Genomic DNA, 20,387 nt, shown 5'->3' with positions numbered 1-20,387 from the left:
TGAAATAGTAACAAACCTACCATGAGGAGTCTGTTGATTTTTCTCGGCAAATGTACCAAATCAACGGTAATATAGTACTCTTTAAAGTACGAATGTCGAACCCATAGGGAACAATTATAATTAAGATAATGTGTTATAAAACTCATTAAGTATAGAAAATAATGTTGAGAACTTGTTCATAAGCAAATTAAAGATTTCACAAGAAGTAACTCAAAGGTTTAGGGTTTGATTCAGGACGTAACAAAACTAAAATATCAAATATAGAGAAAGATACTTGGGACTGAATTGCGTCTATCTCAATCATCTATATTTTTTAATAATACAATATATAATACTCAAAACTACTTATTCCTGATGCTTAATTTAAAGTCATTCACCTTGATTCCTCACAAATGAAATTCATAAGATAATTTCTCACACACTGATTCCTCAAATATTTAACAAATCATCCAGCTTTAGGAACAAAATTATGATGCAATCAATAACCTGAAATCTATTCCTAGCATTACAAGTTATCAAGTATTTTCGTCTATTTCAGATCCTTAAAAGTACTTTCCAGTTAAATTTAAGTTTCAAAATCAAGACTCCATTGATAAGATAGAATCAAGCAATAAGCATGAAACGAAAATACCAAGAACAAGTAGAAAAGAAAATATTATATATATATATATATATATATATATATATATATATCACCAAGAATACATTTGAACAAAGTAGATTACATTCAATCCCAAGTTGCATAAGAAGGGTTGATCTAAGCAATTTCTTCTCCTAGAATAGAGTTCTCCTCTTCTTCTCTCATTAATCTATCTCTATAAAAATCCAATCTTTTTCCACCGCCTCTTTTTTCACTTTGTTCCAAAATTTATATATTGAACTCTAGCTCAAGCAAGCCAATTTAGCTTAAGCTAGATCTTTCGATGCATTTTTATCTTGAGCTAGCAATTCTAGCCTACGCTAGATTAGTACTACACCTTTAATCAAATATGGACAGTTTTAGCATGAGCTAAATCCTCTAGCTTGAGCTAAATCTTCTAGCTTGAGCTAAATCTTCTTGTGATCCAATTAAGTTTTTGCTTTCTTTCTTTCAATGCTTCATATTCATCTGCAATTTACACAAAAATTGAGATTAAATTTCTTCATTTATTTCTTGATTCAAAATATATAATCAGGTTCAATAATTCTTAGATTAGGGTAATTTTCTTACATTAAGCAACAATTAAGTTCCAAAGTGTTCAATTTTCTCAATAATAAAAACTACACATTGGCACTTATCAGAGTCCTATTGAATGTGCAAATTGTTGTCATGTCTCTTCATCTATACCATATTTCTCACAAGGGACTTATCCTTGCATTTGTCATAGATTTACATCCTGTCAAATTTGTCTTGAATTGCCTCCATTTTGTAGCTACCGATGATAATATCTTGTTTCGAATAAAATCAGAAGTCTCAAACTCAAAGTTTATCTAAAAAATAAAATAAATTTAGTACATTATAATTCATTAAACATTCAACATTTTCAATACTAAAATTACTTAAACTTTAAATAAATAACTTACACAAATATCCTGCCAAATAAGATTTTTTTTCTGATTTTGTCACATGATCTCTGTCATGTACCAAAATAAACACCTTTAATTGAGTTAGGACACCCAAAAAACTAACATATTGAGCTTGATTAGTGCCTGATGACTTGCCAGTCCAATGGTCTATTTCAAATGGAACTATAACATTACCCAAATGCGTAATGACAAGATGTCGCAGCCATTTAACTTCTCTAGTCTTCTTCGATGACTCAGCCATGTCACTTGCAAAAAAGAAAAACACCTATAAGCTATATATTTAAATTACACAAAACCAATGTTAATATTAAAATGCAAAACTAATAAATAAACTATACTGGACTAGACTTCGGACATCGGCATTGACATCGACTTCAGACATTGGCACCTGTGAAGCAGGTCGGCTCGGTGGTCTGGTCAAGGTAGTGGGCCACGTAAGTGAGCCCCCAGAGATGCGTGTGTTGAAACCCGTATATATGAAAGGCCTAGTCAGCGAGAAAGTGCATGCATGTGGTGTGTATAGTACATTCGTGTCTAGCACAAGAAAATATCCCCTGAAGACGCCCAGGCCCAAGAGCACTAGGGTTTTTAGGGGAAAGCTGCATGCATGATACGTAAAGGACTAGGGCGCCTACAAAACTAATGGGCCTCGTAATGCTAGTACATGAGTCGGTACCCTGGCGGCCATGCTGTTAAGATTGTGCACTCCAAATAGGAAGATTATGTGCGGTTGTTGTGCTAAGATTGTGTAACAACGTAATAGAATGTCCTCCCAACAAACCTAATTTCGCTAGAGATAAGGCTCCGGTGAGAGAGGGGTTGTTACAATGAGATAACCTAAAAGTAGTGTATAAAAGGGAGTTGAGATCCCTGGTAAAGGTACACCGTTTCTAAGACTGAAACTGCTTATTTACTTATTGTTTCTATTAGCCCTGAACTGACTTGATCGTCAGAGTGCAATCAACAGGCAGGGCCCCCTCTGTTTCAACGAAGCCACCTTCCAACATCCAAGGGAAGCACATAATCCACCAGAAATAGGAGGAGCCACCGCTCGCCTTTGAAGTCAATCGACAACCAGGTCAATCGGCAAGAACATAAACATAACTTATTTCTATTAGAGAAATGTTAGAATGTTGTCCCATATTCCTTCATTGTGATCATTATGTGTAGTATGTACTCCATCAACATCATTTTCCTCATTCGTAGGAGGTATTTGTCTTGGAAATGAAGGATTGTCTATAAATTGATCTCTTGAGTCATCATGTTCAATTCTTCCCTGGAGGACAATTGACCACCTTTCATTAGAAGGATATTTCACATAAAAACCTTTTTTTCTTGGTAATCCATGGTGAATGATCTTCCTTATAAGCTACCTTTGTAAGATCAACCAAAGTAAAACTCAAGTCATCAACATGCACTCCCGTGTTACAATAAATCCATTTACACTTAAATACAAACACTCTAAATTTGATGTAGTCAACCTCCCAGATTTCTTCAATGACTCAAAAGTAACTTATAGTAGCCATCATAGGATTATTATCTTTTGAACTAGCAAAGTGCATAGACTCCGCCTCAAGGGTAAAACCACTATTTCGTATAGTACTTTTGACATCCAATCTTTGTATAAAAAGATAACATATTAATATCATATCCAGTCCATGTTTTGGCATCAAAGTTAGCTTCTTATGCTAACCATTTTAATTCCTCAACATCACAATCTTCTTGACCAATTTTATCTTTAAACCATTTCAAAAAGGTTTTGTTCTGCTCAGTTAACAACCATTTTTCATTTGCACGAGGATTAATTGACTTCAACAACATTTTGTGTGCATCTATCTGTAAGGAATAACATCACCAGTATTGTTCAATATATACAAATGTGCTTGGAGAACTTTATGTTGGTATTTTTAAACCACCTTTACGACTTGTGTGCCTTTTCCTTCATTCCTTTCTTCATACCGAGATGTTGGAACACCTACAACATTAACTTTTGACATATACATTGTGCAAGACTCAATTGCTTCCGCAAAAATGTATCTCTCAGTAATAAATGTTTCTAGAAAGTATGGATTCTTCACATACCCTTACAATATCTTCATGTATGGCTCAACTACATACATCCATCATAAAAACACATGACCACATATTCTAATTTCCCTCACTAAATGAGCTATTAGATGGACCATGATGTTAAAAAAGGAAGGAGAAAAATACATCTCTAGTTGACACAAGATAATGATAGCTTCATTTTCTAAGTCATCCAACTTATTAGATCAATTACTTTCCTACAAATAGCATGGAAGAATATACAAAAATGACAATGACTTGTCTTACATTTTTTGGTAAAATTCCATGAATAGCCACTAAAGAATGTCTTGTATGGGAACATGACAATCATGAGATTTTAAGCCCACAAGTTTCAAATCTTCCATTGACATAAGATTCTTAATTTTTAATGAGTATCCTTGTGGTACTTTAACTCCTTGCAACACCCATAAAAACTTATCTTTTCAAATTTTGACGAAGTATGACATGCTGGTGGCAAATATGTTCGTTTACCATAAGGTTGTTGTGTTGCAACTCTAAACGAACACCATATCAACCATATCTTTACAAGCATTTATACCATCATTCATTTTTCCTTTAATGTTTAGCAACGTGCTAATTATATTATCACAAATATTCTTTTCCACGTGTATTACATCTATGCAATGTCTAACATCTAACTTGGACCAATATGGAAGTTCAAAAAACATAAATTTCTTCTTCCATATGATTTTCACACTACTATTCTTCTATGTTTTCCCAAAATCACTTCAACATGACAGGCTCGATTGTACACTTGCTCACTAGTGAATGGTGGAGGTGTCATTTTTCCCTCCTAACATCCATTAAAAGCCTTTTTAACCTACGATAAGGACGATTATGCTTCAAAAATCTCTGATGCTCAATGTAAGATGTCTTTCTCGCATGTTTTAGTTGATGGTAACTTGTGTTTTCTTCACATATCGGGCAAGCGCTGCTTTAAAATTGTAACCACTCAAATTTCCATATGTCATAAAATCATTAATGGTGCAAAATAACAATGGACTTAGATAAATATCTATGTCATTTCTGGGTTGTCTTCGTTCTGATTATCATCATAGACAACATCATATATTTTCTCTTCATTCACAAACAGTACGACAAATTATAAATAATGACCAAAATGGATCATGCACTATGTTTGCTACTTAAGTTACCATAAGGATTCATTCCATCAATTGCAAGACCAAGTCTAAGATTTCTTGGATCATTCTCAAATCAAAATACAAATAATCAATTTTCTTCCATTGTTGTGAATCAACATGTCACAATAACCCATCACATTTTCTTCCATATGCAAGCCATGTAAGGTCCTTTGCATCATTAACATTGGAAAAAATGTTTAAATCGAGGTATAACTGGAAGATACCATAATATTTTTGCATGAGGACCCTTTCTCATGTAATCTTCATCATCATCATCATCTTTTACTTTGTATCGTCATATCCCGCATCTTCGACACTTGTTCAATGCTTTAAACTTTTTTTTGTATAATATACAATCATTGGGATATGCATGTATTTTTTGGTACTCCATTACCCATCAAACATAATATCTTTTTTTGCCTTATAGTGACGTGTCAACATTGTATTACCTTTTTGAAAGCATTTCATGCAACAACTTGAGTAATTCAATGAAACTTTTATCGAATCACCCATTTCTTGCCTTGATATTAATTAACCTTAATACTATTGACAGACGTATGAAACTTGTACAACCAAGATACAAAAATGTTTATGAATCTTTTTTCAATGAATCATACATGTGTGCATGTTGGAAACTATTTTCTCTAATATCACGAATCATATCTTTCATGCTATCATTTGATTCTATATTTGACTGTTGACATTGAGATATAGGTGGTAGGTCTACAAATTCACTATGCCAAGTCCAAGTTATATAGCTCTCAAGAAATCGTCACAAAGAACATATAGAAATCGTCACAAAGAACATATTCTCGTAGCAATTGAATTTCTAGACATCTCACATTCAAACAATTAACATAGAGAATAATATCTTCCATCCATACCTCTCCCATTTCGTTAAGCAGATTGTAGAGACTCTTCAACATCATTTTCATACATATAACTAATTCGACCTGTATTTATCCAACTTCGATCCATAACTACGTAATAAAAGAAACTAAGAATAATTTGAACAATATTTTCAAATTTTATATTGACTAAATCAACATAAGCACTTTATATAGGTAAAGAAATAAGTTAAATTGTCTGGAATGTGACTCTGCCTTGGTTTGTATTGCGTTTACTTCTATGACAAATGTTCCTTTGATGCTTCGTAATTGATGGAATACTTGTCTTAATTACTGTGCAAAAATCAGGTTTAGGGTTACTCAAATTTTTCGTGAAGGGAATGCGTGTGCTGATAAGTTGGCTAATTTAGGATTTATTCATAGAGAATCCTTTCATTGGTATAATAGGCTTCCATCTAGTTTATTCTTAAAAATATTTATTAATAGGTATAGTCTACCTATGTATCGTTTTGTTAACATATGAGTTTTGGTGTAGTCCCCCATATTTTTGTATTTTCTTTCTTTTCCTTTTTTTAATAATATTTTTTTTTCATGTGGTGACAAATGATTGTTGTTATTTGAGGTGTCAGTCTAATTGAGATGTCAAGTAGCATAATGATGCCTAACATTAAAACTTTTTATAAAAAAAAAAGAAATAAGTTAAATAAATGTTTAAAAGTAAAATTTAATCGGTATAAAATTGGTATTTTTTTCACGTGTTTTGTTTGTTTTGGACCTGCAATCAATTTTGGTGCACTTGTCACCTTGATATGGTTTTTATGAACAAGAACATTAAACTACTGAAAAAATAAGTGAAGTAGTGGAATATCTGTGACCAGCATTCAATCTTCGTCCACTTGTCACCTCCATATGGTTTGTAAGATATAAAAACACCAAAACAAAAAGTGAAATAAGCCAAACTTTTTTATTCGATAATATTCCTACATAAATATCTTATCTTCCATTGTAAAGTTTAATAATTAATATTGATTTTTTTTTGCCGTGAGTAAAAAAAATGTATGATTGGATCGTGAAGCATACGTATAAATTTAATCTCATTTAAAACATTAATTTTAATTTTAAGATTCAATTTTATATTTCCATTATAATTTTTCAATTAACATATGAAATGAAATTTAATTTTAAATTAATATGATAGTTTGTAGAAATGTACTAGGAAACTAACCTCTTGGTGCAAACAGAAGCACGGTCCAACAGGTTTGGGATTTTTATGTCAATACGACAATAACTAATTATGTATAGGCTTTTAGGGAAGGCAGTCTCATGAACATGGAAACTTTCTTACCGTTTTTGAAAAACCACAACTCTACATAAGTAAAAAATTTAAAAGAGGATTACAAATTATTAAGAAAAAAATTCAACAAACTAAATCTCATCCAAAATCTTACAAACTTGAATGGATTAAAAATGATGATCGCAAAGTACCTTAAAGAACAAGAAAGTGTACCCATTTTGATGTACAATTACGATGAAAATGTTTTATGTGATGTTATCCTTATAGAAACTAGACACATTATACTTGGAAGGGCATGACAATATGATCACAAATCTCTATACATGATGACTATACCAACAAAATATATTTCACTAATGAGAGGAATAAAATAATTTTGATACCTCTAATACCTCAACAAGTTAGAGATGATGAAATAAAAATGAAAAAAAAATTGAAGAAAAAAAAGAGTCCAAACAACCAAGAAAGGAAACTTCTAGAAAGGCATGCATGCTTCTGAACTCTTCTTTGGAAGGTAATAAATTATCTTTACAAAAATACCCAAAACAACAATTTGCCTAACTTGGACAATATGTAACACAAAATGAACAAAAATATTTTAAAAAAAGGCTTAACTTTTGCTCATAATTTTTTTTCTTTCAAACATACCGGGCTTTATTTTGATATTTTATTTAAATACCTTAGTATTTTTATATTGTTTGCTTATTTTAAGATGGATCTATGATTCTGGAGCAAATAATACAAAATTAACAAATAAAGGTGGTGGTTCTTGAGTATCATTCAGATTTGATGACAGATCCTTATCATGGGGAGAGTCTAATGGAGGGACATCAAACAGAGAACATATTGGACCCTTGACCGAGTTATGGCTAAAAGAATGGAAAAGGAAGAAGGACCTCAAATGACTCCTCTTTATGGAGTATAACTTCTTAATATTCCATTCTCATCTTCTTAATCTTGTAAAAAGGTAAATATTAGGAGTAGAAAAATGTATAAGATTAGGGTTTTCTACATGTAAACAAAGTATATGCATAGGAGAGGTTAATTTGGACCTAATAAGAGTTGACTTAGGAAGTTAAAGTCCAAGTAGAGGCTTCCAAGCATGTTTTGATGATAACAAATATATAAGCCTTGTTGAGCCCTGTGCGACCGCCTGCCGTGCCTTCCGATCGGGACCGCCGCTCCTTTTGAGGTTAGTGTATTTTTATTTATTATTAATTATCTATATTTTGAAAGTGTTTGTTTTTAGTTAGATATTGATTCTATATATTGAACGAACTGATTCCGAGTCCGAAGGTGTCTGACCTTCGACAGTTTTGATTTAATTTTCAATGATTATATAGTTTTTTGAGATATTGAACGCACTGGTTCTGAGTCCGGAGGTGTCCGACCTTCGACAAATTTGATTTATTTTTTAATGGTTATATATTGTTTTGACATATTGAACGCACTAGTTCTGAGTCCGGAGGTGTCCGACCTTCGACAATTTTGATTTATTTTTTAATGATTACACATTGAACGTATTGGTTCTGAGTTCACACTGATTCTTAGTTTGGCAGTTCTATGGATCAGAGTTGGATTAATACACCACGAATAAGTGATACTTACGAAAAAAGGGTGGAAGAATTCATACAATTCGCAGAACATAATGCCATTAGTTGTAAGAATGGAGTAAGGATAAGGTGTCCTTGTGTCAATTGTTTAAATGGAAGGATATTGAGTGTTTCCGAAATTAGAGAACATCTTTTATGTGATGGATTTTTGAAAAGTTATACAACATGGACGTGGCATGGTGAATTGTTAGACTTGCAAAGTGTGCCCGGAGCTTCGGAGGAAGTTCATTTCTCAATGGATGATAGATTAGAAGACATGATTCGTGATGTGGGAGCAGAATCTTTTGCTAATGCAGTTTTTGAAAATATGTCTAATGATGCAGAGACTCCTTTGTATCCTGGTTCAACTAACTTCACACGATTATCAATAGTGTTAAGGTTGATGAATTAGAAGGCAATGAATGGATGGACCGACAAAAGTTTTACAGAATTGCTTAAGGACATGCTTCCAGAAAGAAATACCTTGCCCAATCAAAATTATGAGGCAAAAAAAATACTTTGTCCAATGGGTATGGAGTATAGAAAAATACATTCATGTCCTAACGATTGTATTTTATACAGAAATGAGTATGAAGATTTAAGAAGATGTCCCAGGTGTGGTTTGTCACGTTATAAGGTTAAAGTAGGTCAGAATGATGAAATTAATGAATTGACAAAGGAAGGTCCTCCTGCTAAGGTTGTTTGGTATCTTCCTATAATTCCAAGGCTTAAGCGTTTGTTTGCAAATGCAGATGACGCTAAAAACCTTAGGTGGCATGCAGATAATAGAAAATATGATGGACTACTTCGTCATCCTGCTGATTCTTTGCAGTGGAAGAATATTGATAAAGAATTTCCTGAATTTGGAAAAGAATCAAGAAACTTAAGACTTGGATTGGCAACTGATGGAATGAATCCCTTTGGAAATTTAAGTAGTAATCATAGTTCATGGCCCGTTTTGTTAGTGATTTACAACTTACCTCCTGCTTTGTGTATGAAGCGCAAATACATGATGTTATCTATGATGATCTCTGGTCCAAAACAACCTGGAAATGACATAGATGTTTATCTTAATCCACTGATTGAAGATTTGAAGTTATTGTGGAATGAAGGGGTTGATGTGTTTGACGCGTTTAAGAATGAATCTTTCCGATTGCATGCGATGTTGTTTTGTACTATCAATGACTTCCCTGCATATGGCAACTTGTCAGGTTATAGTGTGAAAGGCCATAGAGCATGTCCAATATGTCAACACAAGACATCTTATGAACAGTTGAAACACGAAATAAAAATCGTGTATCTTGGGCATCGTAGATTTCTAAAGAAATATCATCCGTATCGTAGATTGAAAAAAGCTTTTAACGGATACCAAGAACATGACATTTTTCCCACTCCCTTAAGTGGTGTTGAAATTTATGAAAAAATAAAAAATGTTAATGTGACTTCTGGAAAAATGAAGAAGAAGCAAACTGTGAGTGAAATATGGAAGAAGAGATCAATATTTTTTGATCTTCCGTATTGGTGTAAGTTAGATGTCAGGCACTGTCTAGATGTAATGCACGTAGAAAAGAATGTGTGTGACAGTCTAATAGGAACACTTCTGAACATTAAAGGCAAAACAAATGATGGTGTGAATGCACGTCTGGATTTGATTGAGATGAATATACGAGAGGAATTGGCATCGAGAGAAGTTGGTAAACGTACATACTTTCCTGCAGCGTGTTACACTTTGTCAAAGAAAGAGAAAACAAGTTTTTGTGAATGTCTTAAAGGTGTTAAGGTACCACAAGGCTATTCTTCAAATGTAAAGAGTCTTTCTTACATAATCAATCATCCTGTTAACTTTTCATGTATCATATTTTAACTACATTTGAATAGGGATTCAATCATATTTTCTTTTCTAACCTGTGTCTAATTCATCTCACTATTTAATATTTAAACACAAATTCTTTTTTCCACAATTCAAATTTAATATTCTAGTTCTTTTTTATTTGAAAAATAAATAAATAAATAAACTAGAAAACAAACAAATTAAAACTGAAATTTAGTCAAGAAAGATAATTCAAGACTTAAAATTACCAAACTAATAAGAAATTTATTCAAAATAAGCAATATAAACAAACTAAACAAATAAGAAAATAAACAAAACAAAATAACCGAAAAATAAAATAGATAAAATAAGACAAAATTCAAATAACTGAAAAGAAAAGAGAATTAGAAAGATAAAACCATATTTTTGCTCAATCCTCTCTTCTTAAGAAATCATCCAGCTTTTTGTTAAGATCTTTATCTACAGTCTTTGCTTCATTTGCTGGATCTGCCCCCTAAATAATAAAACCTGTCCCCAGGTCAAAATACATAACATAGGTTGGGTTTCCCTTGAAATTCTCCATGGTTTACCAGTTGGGCTTATTTGATAGAAGTGATTGGCTAGACAGAATTTCCTAGCACTTCATTATTAAAACCATATGTTCTCCCTCAACTGGTGATAGGTACCGTCATCATCATCTCTCAGTCTTTTCTAACTTCTCTCCTTGCTTCTTTTTTCTTTATTTTTAACTTCTATTCTTCTGGGTTGTCTTCTCAATTGTATAAAAACTTGTTTTCTTAATATCATAAGACAACTCAAGCAAAGATTAGTATAACAAGTAAATAGTTTTTTTTTAAAAAAAAAATGAAATAAAGAAAAACAGAAAATTTAAAATAACAAGAGAAAGAGAAATAAATAGTAAATGAAAAACAGAAAAAAAACAAAAACTTACTTAAATAAAAACTAAAAAAATAAATAAAATAATAAAACTATAATTTTTAACAAAAAGAAAAATAAAATAAATAAAAACAAGAATAATATATTAAAACTAAAAATATACAAAATAAACAAAATTAAATAACTAACTAAGAAAACTAAAAAGGAATACATAGATAGAAAAACAACTTGCGTAAAATAAAAACTAAGAATGAAATCAAAGAAAATAATAAAACTAAAAATAAAAATAAAAATAAAATAAAATAAATAACTATTAAAAAAAATAAACAAAAATAAAACAGAAACTAATAGTAATAAATAATAAATAAATAAAAAACTACGTAAACTCTAAATAAACAACTTAAGCTAAACGTAAAAATAAAATATGATCAAACAAAATCCAAATCAAAATAAAATAAAAATATAATAAAAACAAAAATCAAAACAAAATAAAATAATTACAGTAAAAAAACTACGTAAACAATATAAAAACAAAAAAAATAAAGAATAAAATAAAATATAACAAAACAAAATACAAATAAAATAAATAAAGTAAACAAATAATAAAAAACTTAAAAGAAAAAAATATTAACATAAAAATAACAGTTTTTAAAAAAAAAAAAACAAACATATTCACATTAAAAAAAAAACTTTGTACGTATTCAAAACTAGAGAAAAAAAACAAAATCTTTACAAAATAATAAAAAAATCTAGAAAACAAAAAAAAACAAAATTATTCACATCTAAAAAGAAAAACAAAATATTTACAAAAATATTCAAATTAAAAAAAAATAAAAACTAAAAAAAAATTATTCACATAAAAAAAATAAAATAGTTAGTATATTCACAATATTTAAGAAATTATACTCAACAAATCAAACCTGTCCCCGGCAACGGCGCCAAAAACTTGATGACTTTTTACGGCAAGTGCACCGCGTTTGTCAGAAGTAATAATTGTCCCTAAGGACGGATATCGATTCCACAAAGAACAGTGAATCATCGAGTACAATATTTGCTAAATATAACAACAGAACAATAAAAAAGAGTGTGAAGTGATTATGTTGGCACTGATCAATAAGAAAACAAACAAAGAATTAGTTGCTTCAATTGGAAAAATTGGGATTAAGTTTCATCTCTCTCACTCTCATGTATTTTGATTAGCATGTTACTATTAAGTTCTTTAATTGAAATTGATGCCCGTATAAAAATCATTTATATCGATTCCTCGCATATAAAATCCTTAAGAATGTCCCCTAACTATCGATCCCTCGCATAATTATAAGAACAACTTAGAACGAAGCTCAGACGTTTAATAGCAATTAACATTTCAAGTCTATTCCTAGCACTCAAATATGTTAAGTATTGTTGTTTAGGTCCGAACCCTAAAAATACCTCCCGGTCAGATTTAAGATTCTTAATTTGTCACGGAGAATTAAAAGTAAAACAACAATACCAATAATCAATCAAGAACTAAATATTAATATATAAAATATCACCTCAATACATAAGAGTTTGAGCAGATTACTCCCAATCCCAAAGGGTAGAATTAGCCACGCATACTTCTATCACCTTCCATTCTCCCAATTGGGTTACAATTCACTCTATGGTGTTTTCCTCTCAATCTGGCACCCTAAGGTTGAGCCTCTAGCCCTCTATTTATCTTAGTTTTCTAGGGTTAGGTTGTTTCCTATGTCGCGCTAATGGGCTAAATGATAAAACATAAAAAAAGGCCCAATCTTTCTTTGCATCTTTTCCATTCTGGGACCTTCTATCTTTATCTTTTTAGCTCAAATCATTCATCTTTAATCCAAATCTCCAATCTTCCTTAGAAATCTGCAATTAACACCAAATTTGGGAATAAAATACTCTTATTCAAATAAAGATCATAAAAAATGTAAAAAGGTATAAATTCATAAATTAGGGATTATTTTATATGTAAATTAGCACTAAATCCTCATAAGTGCCTATATTTTAATATGAAATATTACTGAAATTAGACACTTATCAGTACCACAAGGCTACTCTTCAAATGTAAAGAGTCTTGTATCTATGAATGATTTGAAACTAATTGGCTTAAAGTCACATGATTGTCACGTTCTACTGCAACAATTACTACTGGTGGCTATTCGTGGAATCTTGCCAAAAAATGTTAGGCATACAATCACTCGACCTATGCTCATTTTTCAATTCCATATGTAGTAAAGAGATTGACTCTCAGAAGTTGGATGAACTTGAAGAAGAAATAATTGTTATCTTGTGTCAACTCGAGATGTTTTTTCCTCCATCTTTTTTTTATATTATGGTACACTTGGTTGTTCATCTTGTAAGAGAAATCAGATTGTGTGGGCCAGTTTATATGCGATGGATGTATCCAGTTGAACGATACATGAAGATTTTGAAGGGATATGTGAAGAATCAATGTCGTCCGGAAGCTTCCATTATTGAAAGATACATTTAAGAAGAATCTATTGAGTTTTGTTCTGAGTACATGTCAAAAGCCAAATGTATAGGAGTTCCTGAAAAAGGTTGGCACTCTCGTAGATTCATAAGTAGATCTTCAAAAGGTGTACATGTCATAAGCAAATCTAGAGAAGAGTTTCTGCAAGCACACTTGTATATCTTGAATAACACCGATGAGGTGTTACCATACTTAGATACACACAAAGACATTGTCAAATATAAAAATCCAAGACAATCAGAAAAATGGGTGTTAATGGAGCATAACAAAACTTTCATGTCATGGTTTAAGCAACAAATAATGAATGATCCATCAGCATCTGAAACATTAACATGGCTTGCAAATGGTCTCAAATTTGATGTTTTATGTCGTTCTGGCTATGAAGTAAATGGTTGTTTGTTTTACACAAAGTCTCGAGATGATAGGAGTACAATGCAAAATAGTGGAGTCACCTTAGAGGCAGAGTCTATGCAGTTTTCAATTGCAAAGGATCAAAATCCTGTTGTGGGATCAATGCCTTATTATGGTGTCATAGTAGAGATTTGGGAAGTTAATTATACCAAGTTTATTGTACCTATTTTCAAATGCAAGTGGGTTGACAATAAGACTGGTGTCAAAGTTGATGAATCAGGAATGACTTTGGGTGACTTTCGAAAGATAGGTTATCATGACGAACCATTCATAATGGCACATCAAGCTTCCCAAGTTTTCTATATCCAAGATCCTACGTCTGACCACTGGTTTGTTGTGCTACATGGAAAAAAACAACATAATGACCCAAAAGATACAAACAACGACATTTGTGAGATTGAATCACTTACAAGAACGACCATCAATAAAGAGTACGAGGATGTTGCTGATGTTGTACATGCAACTCGAAATGATCATGACGAAGGAATATATATTTGTATGTGCATGTGATTCATGTTTAGTTTTACAATATATAATTTTAATTATATTTCATATTCTTGATGCTTATCATATTCTTGATAACAGGAACATGGCAGATGATAAAGTTTCTCGTTCAAAAACTGGTAGAGGACCTACCAGATTAAATAATATGTTTAAAAAGATAAATAAAGATGACAAAATACCTTTGTCTATTGATATCCACACTGGTGTGGCCACTGGGCAACATGCAAAGAAATATAGGAGTTATCTCGGAGTACTGTCTCGTGAAAGGATCTCTATCTTAACTGAGTCCTGGGATCACGTGACTGACCACGAGAAAAACATGATTTGGCAAGATATTCTGATATGTAATTGTTTTTACTTCGTTCAATCTAAAGTTCTTTTATATTTTGTTCTTGTTTATGAACTAATTCTTTCAAATAATGTAGACTCATTACAAGATCCCGAATGTGGAAACCTTGAAAGCGAAGTTTCTTTCTGATGTGGGTGTCAAATTTCGTCAGTTCAAATCAAAATTGACAACAGATTATATATATGGTAAAAGGAATGAAGAAAATCCTTGTACAAAATATGCATCCCTTGATGAAGAAACTTGGCAGCAGTTTGTGAAGATTCGACAAACTGAAAAATGGCAGGTTAATATCACTTTTATATTTGAATATAGTTTATATTAACGTATTATTAAATTTTGAATGTTATGATAGGAGGTTCGGAACAAAGCAAAAGTCAGTCAGGCACATAATGATACCCCACACTTATTGTCCCGTGGTGGTTATAAGTTGTTAGAGCAAAAGATGCTTGAAGAAAAGATTAAAGCACGTTCTACTTCCATTGAGGAAATGAATATTGTAGATTCTTTGAGGCCTCCATCCCCACCACCCCGACATGAGATGTGGAAAGGTGCCCGTATAAACCCATTAGGGACATGGAGTTCTAAGTCTACAGAAGAAACATTTGAACGAATTGTAAGAAATATGTTTTTTATGTGTTATTTTAAATTCAATGTGTTGAAGTTTGACAATTTCTTTTCATTTGTTTTAGGATTCTCTTGCTGAGCAATCAACACAGGGGACTTTTAATCCATGTGGTCGCAATGATATTCTTAATGTTGCTCTTGGACGACCTGAGCACCCTGGACGTGTTCGTGTAGCTGGATATGGGGTTGGGATTCACTCATACTTTGGACCTTCATCACATAGCAAGGAACAACCGTTCAATCAACCTAGCCAAGAGTATTTACTAAAACTACGTGAGCAGTTAAAGGTTGAGGTAACTCAAGAGCTTAAAGAAAGCTTCAAGGAGGAGTTTAGTGCGCGAATGGAAATGGAGTTCAAAAAGCGGTGGGAGGGTTTAGGACTCTCACAACAACCACCTACTATGGTAGAAGATGAACCACCTCCACCTCCTATTAAGAAAGTCAGCACTAAAGGGAGTTGTTCAGCAGTTGATCTATCAGGGGATGACTTTGGCTCAACTAGCCAATGCGAATTATATGTTGAGTGTAATTCTTTGACCCGACTCGTTGCCTTGGGTAAGTGTTATGAAGGGGTCACAATGTTACACAATGTGCCTCTTCCTTCTAATTTCATGAAGGTCACGGTGGAGAAGGTCCTTTATGGTGATCTTGCAGTTCCTGTGCCGACATCAGAGGTCATAATTGTAGCAGAGGCATTACATACTTCCGTTGCCTGACCTACACATCTCGTCAGACGTATAAAGTCTATGGTATATCTTTGCACTAATACTAATAGAATTATATATCAGATATATTACATTCTAACTAATTTAAGTATTTGTTTGTTTTGATGAGTAGCAGGAACCTAAGACAAATCTGCCTCTAGGAAAGAAGAAAATAGTCTCCATTGATGATCCTCTGGCGGCATTGGTGGAAGTTGCTACAGCTTTAGATACAATCGTCTTAGAGGTTCCATGGGATGCCAATGTTTTTGGAAGGCATAGTAATCTACCGTTGTACGTTCACATGTCTGATTTGTTGGACCTTGCATCCGGAGATTAAGAGATTAACATAACAGTTCTGCAATTATGGATGATGTAAGTTCAAATTTTAAAATCTTTATATTTTTTATTTATTAAATATATTAGTACTAACTTATTGAAATTTAGGTATCTTTCTGGATTATGCTTTGATGAGGGGAAACATATATATGGGTTTTTAGACCCTCAAATCACTCAATCAATTGGAAACAAGAAGTCGGAAACACAAACATACATCACCACTGCCTTAAAGAATGGTGGAAAACACATTTATTTTGCTCCGTACATCCATGAGTAAGTTCTTATTTATTAAATAAGTTTTAATAAATTATTGAAATAAGAGAAACTAATTAACTGATTTGTTATACAGGCGTCATTGGCAACTATTGATCATATCTGTTCAAGATCATACCACTACATGGTTTTGCTCCTTGCATAAAAAACCTCCTACCTATTTTAAAAACATTATAGATAGGTACGACAATTTCATTTAACATTTATTATTACTGATATATTATATAATGTTATGTATTCTAACATGAAATCTTATTATTTTAGTGCTTACTCTGGATATAATATGTTGTGTGGGAGGAGAACTTCAAACGCACAAAAAATCACTTGGATGTACCTTAAGGTATTTAAAGTATATTTGTTCACTTAATTTAATGTGTTTCACTCATTCATTTAATACATTTATTTTCACATGCAGTCCAACAGGCAACCTGAAAATTATGAGTGCGGTTATTATGTTATGCAGTGGATGTTGACTATTTTGCAAGCTGAAATTAAGAAAGGTTGGGATAAGGTAATACCTCAATACAATAAACACTTTAAAATTTGAGATTTATTATTCATGCACTAATTCAAAAAATTTCAAATGTCACAGTTCTTCAACAACCAACACCCACTAGATTTAGAAGCATTGGAGTATGTGAGAACAACATGGTCAAAGTATTTTGTAACCATGTATAACACTCTAGTATAGATAAATCATTACAATGACAAATTTTTTCATATATTAGCAAAACTTTTTTGTATAATGTTATAATTTGTTGTATGTAATTTTTATATTTAAATTATGATTTGAAATGTTTTTATTTTCTGGTATTGAAAATTGTATACAGGTTTGAGATTTCTTAAAAAACAAATAATTTTTTTTAAGCACTACATATAACGTCGGTTCCACTTGGAACCGTCTTTAAAAGGCATATTTACAACGATGGTTCCTCTGGGAACCGTCTTTAAAAGCCCCTATAATTTAAAAAAAAATAAAAAATAACAAGTCGCCTTTAACGACGGTTGTGGAAACCGTCGTTATAAGTATGAGTTTTAACGACGGTTCCAAAACCGTCGTGAAAAACCCACACCTTTTAACGACGCCCGCAATAACGATGGTCCTGGAATCGTCTTTAAATGTTGATTTTAACCGTCGTTAATCTACCTTTTTGTACTGGTGTGACAAAACTCAATGGACCAAGCGTCATACTATTGATAAATGAAAGTTGACACATACATGCTCAAAGTTAAATGCGTCAGACTATGTTGTTGGATATGCTGGATGATACTATGAGATATCATATAAAGCATAACCATTACACACACTAGACAATGATCAAATGAATGTGGCACACGATGATCATGCGCTAAATGAATAAGTGTCAGGGAAGTTTCCAAACTTAATCATTTCATTTTATATATGCTTAAATATTTATCAAATGTTTTCTAAACTCGTTTTAATTAAGATAAATTATACAAATCCTCTTTGCATCAAAACACAGTGTCTTAATTAAGATTTAAAATGTTTTCAAATGAACTTTAAAAAATATATCATGTAACTAAATTGTCCAAATATTGAAAACATTCACTGAAACGCAGTGAGAAAAACAGATGTCTTAAATGTTTAATGAAAGACATTTTTGTACAAACATAGTTGTACTTAATTAGATATTAAATATTGAAATTTGGGTTTGAAAAGGATTTCGGAAAAATAGAGCACGTTTATGTCCTATTCATTTAAAGATTTTTCAAAATAGAATATATTCAAGAAAATATTTTATTATATTTATTTTGATTAAACTTGAATATATTAATTTAATTAAATATCCGATAATGGAAAAATATTGATAATTCATATGATATTCTAAGATATTAAGAGATTATTGTTCAATGATATGTTTGCCCTAACATATTGAAAATATTAATATCATTGGTAATCACAAAGGTTTCTAAATGTGATCTTAGGAACCATCAACACACAAAGGAAAACATGCACAAATTTTCTTATTGAGCATCCAACAAGTATAATGAAGTTATTACAGAGCGAAATTCATGGAAATTCGTTGAGAACATCCAAAATTGCTGCAAATAACAAAGAGAAAGAGAATTTAAGAGAAATACATTTAAGAAGAATTCAATTGAGAAAAAGCATTAAAGGCGCAAGCCAAACTTTTCATAATCGGCGTCAAATGCAACAAAGCTCGAGTGGAGAACGAGATTCAAGAAAATCCAAGATTACGGTCAACATTTAAATCCACAACAAAGTTAGAAAGAAATTCAGTGAGCATTTAAGCAAATTATAGATGACAAAGACACACAGTTAATGACAAAGAAATTATTTCCATAATCAGCATCCAAGAAATTTACAGTAAAGCAATCGTGATAGAGATATGATTGAAGAATCAATCATATACATTAAAGGGTTAACGTTAACATCATAAATCATAAAGGAAACAATTCAAAGTGATTCATATGCCTAAAGATGCACAAAATACAATTGAAGCAAAGTTGTCATATTCAACATCTGATGTGGAGAAGATGGTGAACAAGTGCACAAGAATGAAGGATACCCAAATATTACAAAATTAATGAATCAATATTCACATTAGGATTGAAAGAAGAAATAATTCAAATGCAATTGAAGTCCAAGACGCAAAAGAATCAATCAAGAGCAAAGATTTCTATATCCAGCGGCTAACAACTATGTGAACAAAACAAGAATAAAAACTTCAACGGTGACAATCTGAAGACTATATAAAAACCTTGAAGATGAAGAAGCTACACACAAGAATACAAGCATACAAGATTACTGCAAGCGATTAAGCATTTATTGATTTAATGTGTATAGTCTTTATGAGAGAATATTTCATATCTGTTGTTTAGAGCACTCATAGTTTGGGGAGTGAACCTTATTGTAAATTCGTCACTGTGTGAAGATTAACCTGTGAGGTTTCACTATTTGCTCTCTGTTCAAGAGTGTTTTTCTCACTTGTTGAGAGGTCTTGGTCTTAGGGGGAGATTAAGACTATTTTTTCGGAGAGGTGTTTAATATTTGTTACCTGGAGAGGTGGAGAATACTTGTTACTTGGAGAGGTGAAGAATACTTAATGTACTTGGAGAGGTAGAGAATACTTAGGCTGATAAAGGCAATTAAGTGGGTTTCCTAAGAGGATTAGACGTAGCCCAAGTTGTGGATAAACCAGTATAATTTATGTGCATACATTTTTCTCTTCAACCCACCCTTCTAGAGCCAACTATACCTTCAGTTGGTATTAGAGCTAACCTTAGGGGTTAGTTCTTAACAGAATGTGAGGAAACGATCCTAAAAAGAAGTCAATGGAATTCAAAGTTCAAGCCATCAATAGGGAATCCTTGTTCAAGGGAGAAAAGTATGATCTATGGAACCTGAAAATGACATCCTTTTTTTAGTACAACAATGTTGATCTTCTGACTATCGTAAAGAAAGGTAT

General features: G+C 32.0%; 1 pseudogene; it reads left to right on the top strand.

The window, feature by feature from the left end:
- The first annotated feature begins 8,501 nt into the window (after positions 1-8,501).
- The window catches only part of LOC150023279 (uncharacterized), a 59,093-nt pseudogene continuing 47,207 nt past the window's right edge, over positions 8,502-20,387 (top strand).

The sequence above is a fragment of the Phaseolus vulgaris genome, chromosome 11 (genome assembly GCF_051622355.1).
Source record: "Phaseolus vulgaris cultivar YP4 chromosome 11, ASM5162235v1, whole genome shotgun sequence".
Classification (NCBI taxonomy): Eukaryota; Viridiplantae; Streptophyta; class Magnoliopsida; order Fabales; family Fabaceae; genus Phaseolus; species Phaseolus vulgaris.
Note: the sequence above shows the minus strand (reverse complement) of the source record. Positions and strands in the feature narration are given on the sequence as shown.